The sequence below is a fragment of the Aquarana catesbeiana genome, linkage group LG05 (assembly GCF_042186555.1).
Source record: "Aquarana catesbeiana isolate 2022-GZ linkage group LG05, ASM4218655v1, whole genome shotgun sequence".
Classification (NCBI taxonomy): Eukaryota; Metazoa; Chordata; class Amphibia; order Anura; family Ranidae; genus Aquarana; species Aquarana catesbeiana.
In genome coordinates, this window is record NC_133328.1 from 409865057 (window position 1) to 409883330 (window position 18274).

The following is an 18274-nucleotide window of genomic DNA, read 5'->3' on the forward strand; positions in this document are numbered from 1 at the left end:
CTTTGTGGAACGTTTCGCCGAATGGTTCACGAAATATCATCGTTTTTGCGGCGAAATTGGTCCCATAGGAATGAATGGGGAAACTAGAGTGGGAGATGACAAAAGCTGGAAAATCAGAACATGATTTCTAAACTGCCGCCACTCCCTCATTTTCAAGCCCACCTACACAAATCTTATATCAAAACGTTCAGCTATCCCTGCTGCCACTAAACATGTCCACGGCTAAGCCATAGTCCTGATAGTTTTCACAATATGACCATTTGTTTGCAACTAACGCCGTCCATTGACATTCATTGAAACTACACTCTAGCCCCCTCCAAATTTGAAGGGCAATTTCTAAACTGCGACTGTGCCTTCATTTTTAATATTTCAGAGACATACTATACATCAAAATCTAGGTCTGGGTCTTGTGATTCTCACAATATAAAGATCTTCGCTGTAGGATGTATAGTTTTTAAAATACGGCCATTTGTTTAGAGGTCATTTCAGGAAATTTTAGCCATTAATCAGAGTGTACTGTTAGTGTTTGTTTTGTTGCCATGGTTACCAAAGCTTCTGTTATACACAGGGGGGAAGGTGGCTGGAGCATCTCAGCTGATTACAGAGCCCGGGGGAGGGGACAGACACACCATGTACTGATTTATAATAGAGGAATATGATGGGGCAGTTTTGATAGGGCAATTCTGATGGGGCAGTTTTGATGAAGCAGTATTTGGGAAGCATAAACAGGGCATGAGCGTTGCTAGGAAACAGTGGTTGTAAACACAAGATGCTGAGACACTCCAAATGCATGTGACTTCATCTGCTAGACTTGATAATGCTTGTAGACTCCTCCCACAGTTTTCACACTACAGAGACAAATAATATACCGAAACGAGCGGATTGTTCCCGATTGGTGTGTTATTACTTTGTGGAATGTTTTGCCGAATGGTCCACGAAATGACGTTTTTGCGGCGAAATTGGTCCCATAGGAATGAATGGCGAAATGTTCAAAACTAGAGTGGGAAGTGACAAAAGCTGACAACCCCATGATCAGCCAAAACATTATGACCACCCCATGATCAGCCAAAACATTATGACCGCCCCATGTAAAAAAAAATATATTTTTGAAAAAAAAAAAAAATTTTTGAAAAAAGTAAAAAAATAATTTTTGAAAAAAAAAAAAATCATTTTTGAAAAAAAAAAATATATATTTTTGAAAAAAAAAATATTTTTGAAAAAAAAAATTATTTTTGAAAAAAAAAATATTTTTGAAAAAAAAATTTCTTTTAAAAAAAAAATTTTTGAAAAAAAAATATATTTGAAAAAAAAAAATATTTTTGAAAAAAAAAAATTATTTTTGAAAAAAAAATTACTTTAAAAAAAATAATAATTTCGAAAAAAAAATTATTTTTGAAATAAAAAAATTCATTTTTGAAAAAAAAAATTACCTTTGAAAAAAAAAATTACTTTTGAAAAAAAAAATCATTTTTGAAGAAAAAAAAATCATTTTTGATTAAAAAAAATTCATTTTTGAAAAAAAAAATTACTTTTGAAAAAAATGTTCAGCTCTTTCAGCGAATGATGGAACTTTTTTACTACTATTTATACTTTTTAAAATATTAAGCTTTTTAACACTTTTACTCAAGCCACTCCACCCCACCCAGTTACTCCGCCCACTCCAGTTGTAGAGGCAAGAACACTTTCACAATTTCCCCAGAAATTGTACCTTTTCTAGTTTTTTATTGTTTTTACTGGTAATGGCGGCGATCTGCGATTTGTAGCGGGACTGCAACATTGCGGTGGACAAATCTGACCCCAAATGACACTTTTTGAGGACAGTGACATTGTTACATTGATCAGTGCTATAAAAATGCACTGATCAATGTAAAAATGACACTGGCAGGGAAGGGGTTTACGCTAGGGGGTGATAAAGGGGTTAACTGTGTTCCCTAGGTGTGTTCTAACTGTAGGGGGGATGGGCTGCCTGGGACATGACAGAGATCACTGTTCCCGATCACTGGGAACAGTAGATCTCTGTCATGTCATCTGTCAAAATGGGGATCTGCCTTGTTTACAAAGGCAGATCGATCCCCATTCTGCCTCAGTACTAGGCGATCGCGGGTCGCCAGCGGACATCGACCCACAGGCACGCTCCACAACTGCGCCTGCACGGCCCGCCGTACAGGTACGGCGATTTGCACCGGAGAGCCAACCTGCCTCAGTACAATTGCAGCGGCTGGTCCTTAACCTCCCTGGCGGTATGATTATTTCGGATTTTAGGTGCTGAAAGCGGTACAATTATTTTGCATGGAAATTTGGCGTTTTATATTGTAGGTCTGTAAATCTTAACAATAACACACTTAAATCTGTCCAAACAAGAGTCTAGTAGATATCCCGGGTATGATAAAGTTTGAAACACAAAAACATAAATTATAATATAATAAATAAAAATAAATAATAAAAAAAAATTAAAAAAAATAGTAATAAAATAAATTTCCCCACAATTCACTATCGCTCAATTCTGCAAGTGTTCTAATTTACTATTGCTGTTTTCTAGCTGGTCTAAAGCCACTTTTGACGTAAAGGGACACTTTTTGGTTGCTATGGACAATCTCCAGTTTCCAGGCAGAAAGAACAGTATATATCACATAAAACTGCATGCAGGGCATGGGCCAGAGCACTGGGGACAAAAGGGATGTGAAATGATTTCATACAGTACTGTAATCTGTAAGATTACAGTACTGTATGTGTTATGATTTTGACATTTTTTTGAATTTGCCGCCAGGCTCCGCCCCCGTGCGTCGCTCGCAGGGAACGGAGCCTGGCACGGAGAGGCTTCGGAGGAGGACGGAGCCCTCGGACACTGCGGGGGACATCGCAGGATCCCGGGGACAAGGTAAGTAACGCCGCCCCAGGATCCTGCAATGCGATCCCGAGTGTGGCTCGGGGTTACCGCTAATGGTACTGAATTTTAACCCCGAGCCACACTCGGGAATACCGCCAGGGAGGCTACGTGGTTAAAGCCGAATTTCAAGAAAAAAAAAATATCCTTTGCAGTGGGGCTGTGCCTGCACTGTGAGGGTTAATTACTTGTTTTGATTTAGGGCAGGGGTCTCTAAACTTTCTAAACAAAAGGCCAGTTTATTGTCCTTTAGACTTTAGGGGGGCTGGACTGTGGCCATTGGTAGTCAAAAAGGTCCTGATGTTAGTGGGAATAACCATAGCCCCTTCTTTTGTGTCAGTGGGAGGAATGGTGTTCCATTGTTGGTGTCACTGGTGTCATTGTGAGGAATTGTGCCCCATTGTTGACATCAGTGGATAAAATAGTGCCCCAAGGGCCGGATAAAAGCAAGCAAAGGGCTGCATCTGGCCCCAGGGCTGCAGTTTAGAGACCACTGGTCGAGGGGAACAATAAAAGGAAATATACTTACCCGATCCTCCGCTCCTTCCCACAGCTAAATAGGTCCCTGCAGCTCCTGCACCCCCACACTCCAGTGGTCTAGGGTCCTGACGTCATCAGTTCCACAGTCCTGCTCTGGATGTGAGGACGCCACGGGAGAAACCACCGCTGGATAATGGGGGAGCATTGTCTGCCAGGGGGGTGGAGGATCAGGTGAATAAAAATGTCTCCCCCCCCTTCCTTGGACAAAACAAGCAATTAATCCTTGTAGTGGGGGGCAGAGCCACATTGCAGGGGATCATTTTTTTTCTTCCCAGAGTTGGGCTTTAAAGAAGAATTTTACCCATTAGATTAGAAAAGGTTACAGCTTCTGTACATTGTCTATTGCTGCCTGTGTCCCCATTGGAGAGATTGGTGGCTGGCTCTACATGGGACAGGTAGTAAGGGGACATTTCACATGGGCAGCAGCCATTCCAATCAGCAGGGAATCTGCCAATAGATTTGTTTTTCTTGCATCTTGTAACAAACCCATGTTAGATCTATGGGCATCTTTTTACATTTTTCTACATCAGGTCCATCTATTTAGGTTAGAAAAAATGGAAAATTATGAATATCTGTTTACATCCTCCGATCTAGACTAACACTGAGCTTTCATTCAGATCCTCCTGAAAAACTAATCTTAAAGGAACAAAGGTCTGTTGTAATGCATAAAAAATTATTCTGGGGTTCAGGATCAACTTCATCACATTTGTGACATTTCTCTGCGAACTTTTAAATTCTGAGCCAAGAGCAACCTCTACTCAGCACATGTCTTTCTCCTCTTGGCCACCTAAAGTGATTCTAAGCCCTATTTTTTTTTAAATAATAAACATGTTATACTCACCTGCTCTGTGTAATGGTTTTGCACAGAGCAGCCTTGGACCTCCTCTTCTGGGGTCCTCCACCAGCACTATTGGCTCCTCCTCTTCAGTGAGTGCCCCATAGGAGGTCGGCCACTATTGGGGCACTCGTGCGGGCTCAACTCCGAGCCGCACTGCCTGCGTCTATAGACACAGACAGCAGGGCTCTGCCCCGCCCCCCACTCCCTCTTCCCAGGCTTTGATTGACAGCAGCAGGAGCCAATGGCTCCCGCTGCTATGAATCTGCTCTGGAAAAAGTTGCTGCTCTCAGGCACAAAACTGGATCGAGATCTGGCTCAGGTAAGTATAAAGGGGGCAGGGGAGGGAATCCTGGTCATGGACATTTTTTACCATAAAGTGGTTGTAAAACCCAAACATTTTTTTACCTTAATGCATTCCTTGCATTAAGGTAAAAAATGTTTAGGTGTCAGCATCCGCCCTCACCTCCCTTTTTACTTACCTGAGCCCTCATCCGATCCAGCACCATGCGCGTCTGCAGCTCTTCTCTCCCCTCACTTCCGGTTCCGGGTCTCGCTGGCTTTGCTAGGGCACCGAGAGCCATTGGCTCCCAGTGCTGTCAATCAAAGCCAATGATGAGGGAGCAGGGGGACGGGGCTGTCTGTGTCAATGGACGCAGCAGGGTGGCTCAATTGTGAGCACGTACGAGTGCCCCCATGGAAAGCGGCTTCCCATGGGGGGGCACTGGACAGAGGGAAGTGGCCAGGAGCACTGGTGGAGGTCCCAAAAGGAGGAGGTTCATGGCCACTCTGTGCAATTCCGTTACACGGAGCAGGTAAGTATAAACACATGTCTGTTATTTTAAAAAAAAAATTACCTTTACAGTCAATTTAATGTAGAGAATGCATTAAGGGAAAAAAAAATTGTCCTTAGAACCACTTTTTAAGGTTTTGGGTTGATCTACTCTAGGCTAAATGGCTGTTCACTTTGCAAAGGAAGTTGCACCTTGCAAGGAATTTTCCCCTAGAACTTAGTGAATGAGGTGAAGCTCTACTGACTTTTGTCATCCAATCAGGTGCAGGAAATAATGCTGTTTTTTATTTTCCATGTGACATGATTGGGTATTCTTTTGGAAAAGGGAAACTTCACTTCATGCACTAAGCTCTGGGGCAAATTCCCTTGCAATGTGCAACTTCCCTTATAATGTGAACAACCTATTTGCCTTTTTATAAATCAACCCCTTTGTCACAGTCTTCAGGATTTTTTTTTCCAGCTTCTCCCCCTCACTTCACTGACTCCTCCATCACTGTTTCCTTATCTGAAAAGTTACACAGTGTCTTCTTTTATACAGCTTACACACGTTTGGTACAACGTAGATTTCATATTCATATGCATAGACCATGTCCTATGCTCAGGGTCCTCACATCCCATACAGGGCCATTGGCCCTTCATTGGAAATCAGAAGACCTGCGACTGCTGGAGCATAGAGGAGAAGAGACTGCAGAGACTGGTCTTACAAGCTGGAGGAGCCTAAGGCCAACCATACATGGAGCGGGTTTTCTTTCTTGCAACCACGGGTAGCGATTGTCGGGCTAGTGATAACCGCATGCAAAATCAGGTAGGCTGGTTTTACCCAAGTTGATCGATCAATCAATTTGAGTACATTCAGCCTGCCCATACATGGTTCAGATCTTGGCCGGTTCTTGCTGAACCAACCCGAGATTCGAACCATCTATGGTTGGCCTAAGGGAGTGGAAAAAAAAGTGACTTTTGCCGTCCCCTAAACCTAAGCAGACCTTTAACTGATGCAATGCAGGGAGCAATTTTATGTTCCTCGGAGTTTGGCTTTAAAAGCTGCTGTAAAAAATACCTGTAATAGTGTTTGGAACATTTTATGTATTATAATAAATGTAGTATACTTGCTTTTATAACATGCGCTATACAAAAAAATAATAATAATAATAATTTTACTGCAACTAGATTTATTGGCTTGATTTAACCACTTGACCTCGTGGAAGATTTACCCCCCTTTAAGACAGGGTCATGTTTTTGCTTTTTGGCACTGCGTTTCTTTTTTTTTTTACAGGTTATCTGTTTTTGTTTTTTTTTAACAGGTAATATTTGTTGAAATAATGCACATATCTAATACAGGGAGACAAAAGTCTGCAGAATTCAGATTAGATATACAGTATAAGGGTTAATAATAAGATATGCAATACATCATAGAAACAATCCCAGAAGGCACTTAAAGGAGGAAATTGAGTCTCCTAATCAGTCAAGTCCTTCTCCACAGCATTAGAATGCAAATGATTTATTCACTCCCCAACTCCTCTGAGGAAAAAACACAGGTGAAGAAAAGAGGGGGCACTGCGTTACTTTAACTGACAATTCTGCAGTCATTCAACGCTATACTCAAATGAAATTTATTTCATTTCCCCACAAATAGAAGTTTCTTTTCGTGGTATTTGATCACCACTGGATTTTTCATTTTTTTGCGCTATAAACGAAAAAAGAACAATTTTGAAAAATAAACAATATTTTTTACTTTCTGCTATAAAACATATCCCATAAAAAAAATCCCTTAATAGATTTTGGCCAAAATGTATTCTGCTATATGTCTAGAGTAAAAAAAAAAAAAATCTCAATAAGTGTATATTGATAGGTTTGCGTGAAAGTAATAGCATCTACAAACTATGGGATATATACTGGAATTTGTATATCTTTATTTATTTATACTAGTAATGGCAGTGATCAGCAATTTGTAGCAGGACGGTACGCAATCTGACAAAAACTGATGCTTTGTGTGAACTAACTGCCATTGACATCACCAGTGCCATTATTACAGTAATCAGTGCTAACAGTATGCACTGTCACTGTACTAATGACACTGGGCAGGGAGGGTTAAATATCTAGGGTCATCAAGGGGTTTAATATGTGCTTATTATGTGTGTACTGTGTGCTGCTTTTACTTGGGATCTAGTTGTTTTCAATGCCTGCTTTACACTCACAGAGCTGTGTTCCATAAGACTCAGAGATGATCAGAGTGTGTTGGCATTCAATCACTGGCCGGGATATGGTGATCGGCTTGTGCTGTGACGAATCACAGCACAGCCAGGTGGGCACGCATGCGGGCGCCCCCTACTCGGAAATGCAGAATCACCTGTATATATATATATATATATATATATATATATATATATATATATATACACACACACACATACACACACACACACACACATATATATATATATATATTAGGGCTGTGGAAATGAAAGATTAATTCCTCGATTAATCGTTCATTTTTTTGATCGATCGAAGTTTTTTTGATCGGTAGGCTGCCTGCCCTGGGGCCGCTTTGGGCCAAGCTGTGGCTGCAGCGCAGCACTCTGCTCCCTCCTCCACTATATGTCATACACAGTCTGCGGGCATCTCCCACTGTGTGTCTTGGAGCTGAGTGTGAAAACTTTGGCCACGCTGTGAGAAAAGTCCCGCCCTCCTCCTAGATCAGCTCGTGTGATAGATGTAGTGTTCTGTCTATCACACGAGCAGATCTAGGAGGAGGGTGGGACTTTTCTCACAGCGTGGCCAAAGTTTTCACACTCAGCTCCGAGACACACAGCGGGAGATGCCCGCAGACTGTGTAATCCAGGCACAGGCACTCACTACAGTGAGGCTGCGATTATGGGCACGGTGAGACTGCATTATGGGCACGGTGAGACTGCGTTATGAGCACGGTGAGACTGCGTTTTGGGCACGGTGAGGCTGCCATTATAGGCATGGCGAGGCTGTGATTATGGGCACAGTGAGACAGCATTATGGGCACGGCGAAGCTGCGATTATGGGCACGGTGAGGCTGCGATCATGGGCACGGTGAGACTGCATTATGGGAACGGTGAGGCTGCGATTATGGGCACGGTAAGTCTGAGATTATGTGTATATGATTCTGTACAATCAGGAAATTGTTAAATATGTTATTTAAAGTGGAACTCAACCCTCCTATCCTTTACAGCCAAGGAAGCTGCCATCTTAGCCTCTGTTTGATCTGTGGTTGCCATAGTACTGAACATGTGAAACATTTTGAAACAAGACATTTGATGACTTGACAGCTGGGTCGAGAGTAGAAACAATTGTGACAGCTATCATTCAGGGCATGCCTTGAAAGTTACTGTTTTGGGAAACCTTAAAATCATAGGGTTTAGTTCTGCTTTAAAGGGGTTGTAAACCCTCAAGGTTTTTCACCTTAATGCATTGTATGCATTAAGGTGAAAAACCTCCTGTAATGCAGCAGCCCCCCAGAGCCCCCTCGGGTCCTGATTGGATAAATTGATAGCAGCGCAGCCATTGGCTCCCACTGCTGTCAATCAAATCCAATGATGTGGGAGGCGGGGGGCGGGGCCGAGTCCTGCTGTCTGTGTCAATGGACGCAGCAGCAGGACACAAGAGCGCCCGTAAAAGTGCCCCGAGGGAGAGCGGCTCTCAAACGGGGCACTCGAGAAGAGGGGGAGCCACGAGCGCCACTGGGGGACCCCAGAAGAGGAGGATCGGTCCCACTCTGTGCAAAACCAACTGCACAGAGGAGGGAAGTATGACATGTTTGTTTTTTGTTTTTTTTAAACTGAACCTTTACATATCCAAGTTGATTTTGTAAGCTTGTAAACAGTCCTTTAAGCCTCGTACATACAATCGGATTTTCCAAAGGGAATTGTGTGATGACAGGCTGTTGTCGGAAAATCCGACCGTTTGTACGCTCCATCGGACAATTGTTGCCGGATTTTCCGAGGACAAATGTTGGATAGCTGGCTTTAAAATTTTCCGCGGACAACGGTCTGCTGTCGGATTTTCGGAGCGTGTGTACACAAGTCCGTTGGACAAAAGTCCAAAGTACAAACACGCATGCTCGGAAGAAAGGATGAGCCAGAAGCGGTCGGTCTTGTAAAACTAGCGTTCGTAATAGAGAATTAACATTCGTGATGTGGCAAATTGTGAAATCTCGAAATGCAGTGCACATTCTCTTCTTCTTTAATGGGATAATAATGAAGCTGCTTTGCTGGTGATACTGATGGAGTTCTGCCAAACTTATTTTAAATGGCTTTTATTTTCTAGTGATATCAAGAATAATATTATGCTTTTTTTTTTCTTTTTTTTGGTCAAGTTACCACAACACCATTATCCCGTAGTTTTTAAGATCAAATATATCTATGTTGGTGTCCCTTATCAATTTTACATTGTATTTTTTTTAAATGTAACTGCCTACTCCCAAACTGTCATTTGAAGTAAAACACATAGCCAAGTATTATTCTCCACAATTTTTTATTGTACATTAAAAAAAGAAAATAAAATTAGACATGCTATCTGCCAATAGAACTTAACCAAAAAGTGCATTCTATGCATCCAAAAATATAGAAAACATACAAAATCATTATTATTCAACCAAAAAATTAAATAAAAGCCTCATGCATGTGTCCTGCTTCTTAATATAGGGGGCCAACAAGAGTTGGTGAAAGCAGGGGTCCGTCATCTGGAGATAATTCCAACAATCATCTGGATTATTCTCCCGGAGCTCCTGCAGCAAAGGCATATGACATAATTGGTCACGATTAATAAAACAACCAATTTTTGGTCCAAGAAATCCTCCTCCTGTTGTTCCTGAACTGGACTTGGGTCAAAGCAATAACCCCAAGGCAAATAATAAATAACACGTTATCTCCTCTGATTCCGCAACAAGTCTGGTTGACGAACGGCCGTTCAGAAATTAACTGAAAAGTGAAAAATGAAAAGTGCAAAATGAAAGGTGCAAAATGAAAAGCGCAGATCAACACTCACCAAACTTCTACTAACACGAAATTAGCAGAAGGAGCCCAAAGGGTGGTGCGTGACAACTGAACTTCCTCTTTATCGGCTTGTAGTACGTTACTACGTTCGTGTTTGTTGGCCTACAATTCCTTGACGTTTGTATGCAAGACAAGTTCCTGGCCAATGCCCTTCGGACAAAAGTCTGAGGTTTTGTCTGCGGAAAATCCGATCGTGTGTACGAGGCTTTACACATAAATCTTTCTTCCACCACAATGTAAATGTTAAAGAACTTTAACAAATGTGAAAATGGGCTTTGGATAAAAGGTTTAAAAGCAATAACTTATGTTGAACCACATCAATAAAAGGTAAATCTTAAAATAAACAACCATGAATACTTGTCGAAGAAGTGTTTGTATAATCTTGAAGCATGAAGCGTGTACACTTCACATACCTATGTAGACGATCAATTTTACTTTTAATTCTTGCTTCAATATTTGTTTAGCTACTCAGTAGCAAAAATACTTACCTTTTTCCCAAAGACTAATAAATTACATTGACCTACATGCTTGGTTTAAAAAATGGATGTAAAGCAGGGGGGCCCAACCTTTTGAAGAGCAGGGGCCACTTAAACAACTTGGTAACTGGTCACGGGCCACAATAAGTGGAGCGGACGTAAAACAGATCCATGTCCCCTCTGCATATACAGACACAGCCCACTCTACTCTGTGGGCCCTCCCATCTGATCTAACCAGATGGAAGGGGATGGATCCCTTTCTGTTATCGTTTGTGAATCGGATTGGTGGTAGGTCGGTGCAAATGGACACAAGTCCATTTACATCTGCCGCTTCATAGAGGTGAATGGAGGGTCTGTGTGGGTTATACTGATCATGTGAAAAGGGCCTAAGGTTGCTTTCACGCTGATGTTCTGCAGTTTACCTGCACTGCAGGTGTAGCACAGTGGACCTGTGGCTTTCCTGGGTTAGCTGCACTTTGCCATCGTTGTCTTTCAAACTTATCCGCTGCACCTGCGGATCAGTTTGAAAGCAGCCCAGTAACCACTGCAGAACAGATATGCCCATATATACACTTTTTAGTAATAGACTTACCTTTAAGAAACGTCTTCCGTTCAGGTATCGCCGGCTGTTGTTGTCCCAGGCAGAGTGCATTTGGTATCACTCCGCTTGAGTGACAGGAGCCGGCACTATAGAGGAAGCATCAGCATATGCGGCTCTGCTCCCCCTGCAGCTGCTTGCTTCCTCTACCGCTGGCTTCATTCAGAACACTGATGCTCTGGGATAGTGGGTCGGCAACCCGTGATTTGGGCTTGCGAACCTGCCATCCCAAAGCAGGAGGTCGTGGGCCACATCAGAGGGCTCCGCGGGCCACTAGTTGGGCACCCCTAATGTAAAGGATACTTATTTATTTAATATAAAAAAACAAACTTTAGGATATTATGAAGCTTTTATTTTGATGAACGGATTAGGCCATGTATTGCCAACATATGATGCTCACTTGAATGACTGCAAAGAGGGCCATAAGGAGAGTGGACAGGGCATAAACACCGGGGTGTTTGGGGAATTATTTCATCATATTGTCTATGATAATCTTGGCAATAAATGGAGACACTGCATTAAGTGGAGTTATGGATTGGCTCAGGGAATGGTGTTCCCAGAATACCTGACTGGCAACAATACAATGATTTTCTTAACCAGAGAGGTCTGATGTACTAAAGTCATGCCTGGGAAAACAAATGCCCTGGGCTTGTGTATGCAATGCATTTTCTAAATAACACCGACTATAGGATCACCAATTTGACCTAAAGCCAGCGTTTAAAAGAAGAGCATGTATACCAATCTTTCCAGCAGCCTGTATGTTAAAACCCTGCCACATTGTAATCCATAGTCCAACACATCAGGGTGTGTCGTAAATACCTGCTCCCCTGCCACACACTGTGGTTACTCCTGCTAGGCTTTAATGTCCCATAGTGAGGTAGGAGCCAGCAAGAAGAACTACAGGGCATACAAGCCAGCAGAGAGAACCATATTGTGCAGTGGGGGAGCAAGTATTCAACACACCAAGAAGTAATGCCGCGTACACACGGTCGGACTTTTCGTCTACAAAAGTCCGACAGCCTGTCCGACATACTTCCGACGTACCTTCGGCGGACTTGCGGCAGACTTTCTTACGAACGGACTTGCCTACACACGACCACACAAAAGTCCGACGGATTCGTACGTGATGACGTACACCGGACTAAAATAAGGAAGTTCATAGCCAGTAGCCAATAGCTGCCCTAGCATGGGTTTTTGTCCGTCGGACTAGCACACAGACGAGCGGATTTCGGGGTCCGTCGTACTTACGACGTAAAGATTTGAAGCATGTTTCAAATCTAAAGTCCGTCGGATTTGAGGCTAAAAAAGTCAGTTGAAAGTCCGGAGAAGCCCACACACGATCGGATTACCAGCCAGCTTTAGTCCGTCAGCGTCCGTTGGACTTTTGTAGACGAAAAGTCCGACCGTGTGTACGCGGCATAAGAGATACCTACAGAGGCTGGAGATCAGCAACAAAGTGAAGTTTTAACACACATGCTGCCAGAAAGATAAGTATGCATGCTCTTCTTTTACAGTGTGGTTTAGATTAAGCTTGTAATCCTAATAACACTGTCATTTTAACTTTCTGATGTGGAGCTTGAAGATCAAATGTTCAAAGGGTCAACAAGTATGTTTAAATGGGAAACTGGAAATACCCTCTATTGGAAATCCCTCTTTGTAGTGACATGGAGAGGCATCTTCTCCACAGATCCTGGATTTTCTGGGGACAAATAAAATGGATTTTACCTGCTTCTCTACCTATCACACTCTTCCACTTCCACTCTACCAGTAAGTAAAGTAAAAGGTATATGCTAGTACTTTAATGTTGCTGTTAGAGGGCAACAAATACGACAATGTTGTGTCTAAGTTTTCTTTTTAGTAGCTATTATTAAAAAATGTGGCATTCAATTTAAGGCTACAGTGGAAAAACTATTATTAAAAAAAACAGACAGAAAACTGCAACAGGGCCCCAAAAGTAATACACAGCAGCTAGTACTAAACTCCGATAGACAGTACTCATATATAGTATAGAAAGGTGCAGCACTATGAAAATGCACATAGACAAATATTGGTAGTGTCTAAGTGAACACATTAATATGGTACATAATTGAACACGCTATTTGAGTTAAAATATTCATAATATGTGAACAACATCAATAAAATCAATTGTAAAAATAGAATAAAAAGTCCCAATGAACAGCCAATTAAAAATTGGTGATTTTCCCAGAGTGCAGCATAAGGAGGAAAGATGTAAAAGTCCCAATGAACCTCCAAGCCTGCAAGCTAGCAAGACCGCACACCACCTCAGGGCAACAAGAGGGGGGCTTACTGGAATAAAATGACCCCGAATCAGTAGTGGTCAAAATATTTTTGCAATAGGTCAGTGAGACTGTGCCTTTCTCAATCACTTTATCCACGGGGAACCCTTGACATTTTTTTCTAGTCTTAGGGAACCCCTGCCAACATTGATTTATCGGAGATCAGTGGGAAGAATGCCCCCTTATATTGGTGATCAGGGAAGAATGCCCCCGTTATATTAGTGGTCAGGGAAGAATCCCCCCCTTACAGTGTTAGTCAGAATGCCCCCCTTACAGACATCTGAAAAGATCACCAATGTCATCATGTCACTGGCTCTAACAAATGGCGTAGGACCCGAAAATCAGTAGACACCATCAGATGGGAGCTCATCCAGCCACAGTTCAAGAAACCCTTAGCAACCTTTTGGTTTTACCCAGGGATTTCACAGAACCATGATCGAGAATGGGTGATCTAATATAATTTATTCATAAATATTTTGATCTACTTGAATAACAAATGTCAAATCTTTTTCTGATATTTCCCAAAGTTCTGACATCAAAGCACTGTTATTACTGCTGGACCATGGTGAATAAAAAAATAAGACCACCCAAGTTGGTGCCTAAATTTTTTTTTATTTCCCCTAAACAGAAGCTAAGCAATCTGTTAGACTTGTAAACCTTCCTACAAGTTAACTATTTTTTTATTTGCAATCCAAAGTGAAAAATGTGTTGGCTGTTATTTCTGTAATCACAATTTCCAGACATTGCCTCACCATGAACCTCCCACGTTTATACAAGTCATTGCTGTCATTTCTGTGAAGCAGCCAACCATTTCAAAAAACACTGTGGATATAATCTAAAACAGTGGTAGTGATTTGGCCACTTCATAACAAAATTAAAAAAATGGGGGAGGTAGTCAAAGTGGAGACAGCAGCAAAAAAAGCTCTATAATACGAACATATTAAAACAAAATAACAATAGGTAGCCAAGTATACCAAGCAGTTGATAATGGCAACTGGATGGCTTAGCCACCTTACTGTCACTGCAAGATGATAATTCTGAAGCACTTCAGCATTCTAACAAGTTTATTTTCAATGCAGTCTTTTCAAGTCTCTACCTGAGCTTCTTCTGTTGTGGGTAAAAATGGCATTAGCAGTCGTGGTTTTAGCCTATTAAAGATATATGGCAGAGCAAACAGATGAGATGTATGAAAGCTCCCAACATTTGAAATGATATGAGATGATAGACTTGATAGAGATGATAGAAGACAGGTTGTGATAGGAAAAAGATCACCGGCATTGATAATAGTCAGTGGCAGCAGGGGTTGTTGCGACGCCCATGAAAAATGATTTTAAATTCTCCCTTAAATCTACCAACTACAAACTGGATACAAACTGACATTTTTGTAAATTTAAAGAAGGTTTTACAGAGATTTTTAAAATCAAAAAGTAACTTGTATGGTCAGCCTACGCATATGCCACAGCCCACAGATCCTGTTATTTTAGCTGGTAATTCTCCTTTACATGCACCTAACTCTGGTGATAACGTAGTGAGTGATAAATACATGGTAACTGATTTAGGATGACGAGCTACCCTGGAGAATGGTTGGTAAAGAAGAGGTTGTTGATTATAACTTGTTTGCTTTTATATATCCAATCTCTATTATTATTGGACTAGACTAGCTGCTAGACAAATGCAATCCTTATTTTAGTAAAAATATCTTTAGGACTCATAAACAGTATATCCTTCCTTATATTCTTTGCATTTGTTTTCCAGGTGCTTGGCAGCAGCTTTAATCCCTTTAAAGTGCAAATGCTGTGTGTACTGAGCCAAAAGGCTTAGTTTACACTTCACTCCTGGGAGGCAGAATGTTGGGTGCTGAGCATTACATGCAACACCGAGATCGCAGGTGCCTATTGTTTTCTACCTACTGGGAGAGCAGTGTAGCCATACGCAGAACACTGCCTGGTGAACAAATTGTACTAAATACTTTTCTGCATTCAACACTGTGTGAACATAATGTTAAAGCCACCTTGTCGATATTGTAAGGTTTATCGGTTTGCATCCTGTTTTGCAAAAGTAGTGAGACTTATGTGCAGTTTCATCTATAGCAGCCACCTTTACCTTAGGGCTAGTATGCATACTTGTACTAGGATGCCCCTAGGACCTAAGGCCCCAGACAGAATGAGAAAGATGAGCAATGGTCTAGTGGGATAATCAGCAGACTTAATGTCAAGTGACTGTTGAAGCACCTTTAGTCAGAGTTGGGGAGGAATGAACAACCTGTTGGCAGGGGTATTGCTAGTAACAGATTTCTGAGCCATCTGGAGAAGAGAGGAAAGGTCAAGAGAGAAAGTGTCAGTAATCTGGGCAGAAGACAGAATGGGATGCTTACCACAGTGGGAAAAGGACAGGATTCAAAACTTTGAGAAAGAGCATCTGCCCTAAGCTCCTTTGAACTCAGACGATAGGGCATGATGAAATTAAACATGGAGAAGAAGAGGGACCACTAGGCCTATTGGGAAGTCAGGCATTTGGTCAACATAATGTACTCTTGTAATCCATTTAGAAGGTACATTGATGTCAGGGTCCATTCCAGCCAATGGCCAAAGCCAAAGGCCCATTTCATGGCCATTAGCTCTCAGTGCCAATGTCATAGTTGCTCTCAGAGATGAGAATTTGTGAGACAAGAACACACGAGGATGGCAGTTACTGAAGGAAATGTGTTGTGGCAAAACAGCTCCTGCCCCAATCTCTGAAGCCTCAACAACTGGGGTACGGCTGGGTCCAGATACTTCAGAATAAGAGCTAAAGTAAACACCTTCTTAAGGGCTTTGAAAGTTTGGATTGCTTCTTGTGGCCACAGTTTATGATTAGTGCCATTATAAGATTAGTAATGGGCACTACCTGGATTGATAAGCCTTGGATATGTTTTCTAAAGAAATGTACATAAAAATGAATAGGCATGGCATGAAAATGCACAAGCAGAGGCCAATGTAAAATACCCCAGACCTTAGTCTTGATCTATGGCGATGTGTGATGATCAAGTAAAGCGTCAACGGGAGGAGGGAGCGTCTCCCATATCTAACAGATATACAAAATGAATAAAACTTAAAACAGAGCCAAAGGATTTTTTTTTTCTTATTTTGGATTGAGTAATGGAGGCTTATAAACTCGTCTGGCTTTTTTTGTCATCTATGTCCCATTGGGGAGATTTCCCTTCACTTACTGTCCCAGGGCCAGAACAGAAAGTGAGAGCAAATCGCTCCAAAGAGAGGGAATCTCTGGTTGTTACCAGAAGTAGTGACCCCTTTGGAAGATTTCCCTTCTATTACTGTTCTGGTAACAAAATTTGGGATTTACTTTCACTTTTAATGATAATGGTAAACAGGACAAATAAAGAGGGTGAATCTGCCTAGCAGGGGCACATGCCGCAATAAAAACCAGACAGGGGTTCTAATTCCATTCCACTCTGTCCAAAAAAAAAAAAGTTTTGCCTATAGTTATACTTTAAAGCTAAAGTATGGACAAGAACTATTGGTACCAACAAAGTAACGATGTGTGCCCCACTGATGGCTGCTGCTTCTTTCTTGAAAAATGTTACTTACATGCAGCCTCTGACGGTGATGTCATTGCTGAATTTGTGGTGTTGAAACTGGCAGAGATATTCAAGGCTCTTTTGTTTGAGCTGTGAGCATGCTTAAAGCCCAGCCCCGGGCACAAACAAAACTACCCTTGCAGTTTAGTCCCCCCCACCACCCCCTTCCCAACACAGTATGGGTTAAACACTTGTTTTTCATAGGGGTAGAGGGATAGGGTGTGCTTGCATTATTTTCATGCTCCAGAGGGGTTCCTCCAGTGTTACAAAGTCTTCCCTCTTAGCTCTCTTGTCCCGGCTGCAGTCACACTCCAGCCCCCTCCATGTACAATGTAGGGTTAGTAGCCATGCACTGTTATGTGTAAACACTGAGGGGCTGCCAACAGCCCAGAGCATCAGAAGGAAAAGAGGACAGTGCTGGTGCCAGCTGAAGCAAAGTGTAAGGTAAGTAATACAGCCAAGAAGTATCAAGCATTTAACCCTTGCAGGGTGGGGGGAAGCCCACCACAAAGAGGTTTTTTTTGTCATTCCAGTCCTGAGATTAACACAGCTCTGCCACACAGCACAGCCCTGTCCTGCTTTTTTGGGTAACAGGAGTGCACTTACTTTTGCTCTCCTGCAACCCAGAGTCACCTGATAGCCGGCTATTGCCCACTATCAGCTGAGGTCACAGAGCAGCTCCAGGCTCTGGAAGGATCTCGACCATAATGTTTGGATCCACCCAAGCTGCCTGATTGGCAGCTGCACCGGTTCCCTCTCCAATCCGGTACTCCAGTGAGCGCTGGATGACCAGAGCGGAGAGTGGAGACTAAAGCCTCGTACACTTGATCGGATTTTCCGCAGACAAAGCGTCGGACTTTTGTCCGAAGGGTGTTGGTCAGGAACTTATCTTGCATACAAACGGCACGCAATTGTCAGCCAACAACAATAATACAATAATACTTGGCTATGTGTTTTACTTCAAATGACAGTTTGGGAGTAGGCCAGTACATTTTCAATTAATTAACAAGGGACGCCAACATAGTTGTATATTTGAGATTAAAAACTACAGGATAATGGTGTTGTGGTAACTTGGCCAAAAAAAAAAAAAAAATAATAATATTATTCTTGATATCACTAGAAAAAAAAAGCCTTTGAAAATTTTTTGGCAGAACTCCATCAGTATCACCAGCAAAGCAGCTTCATTATTATCCCATTAAAGAAGAAGAGAATGCGCGCTGCATTTCGAGATTTCATAATTTGCCACGTCACGA

General features: G+C 42.0%; 1 protein-coding gene across 3 annotated transcripts in view; it reads right to left on the bottom strand.

Moving 5' to 3' along the window:
* The window catches only part of DCDC2 (doublecortin domain containing 2), a 266831-nt gene that overhangs the window by 236517 nt on the left and 12040 nt on the right, over nt 1–18274 (bottom strand). The window lies entirely within an intron of this gene.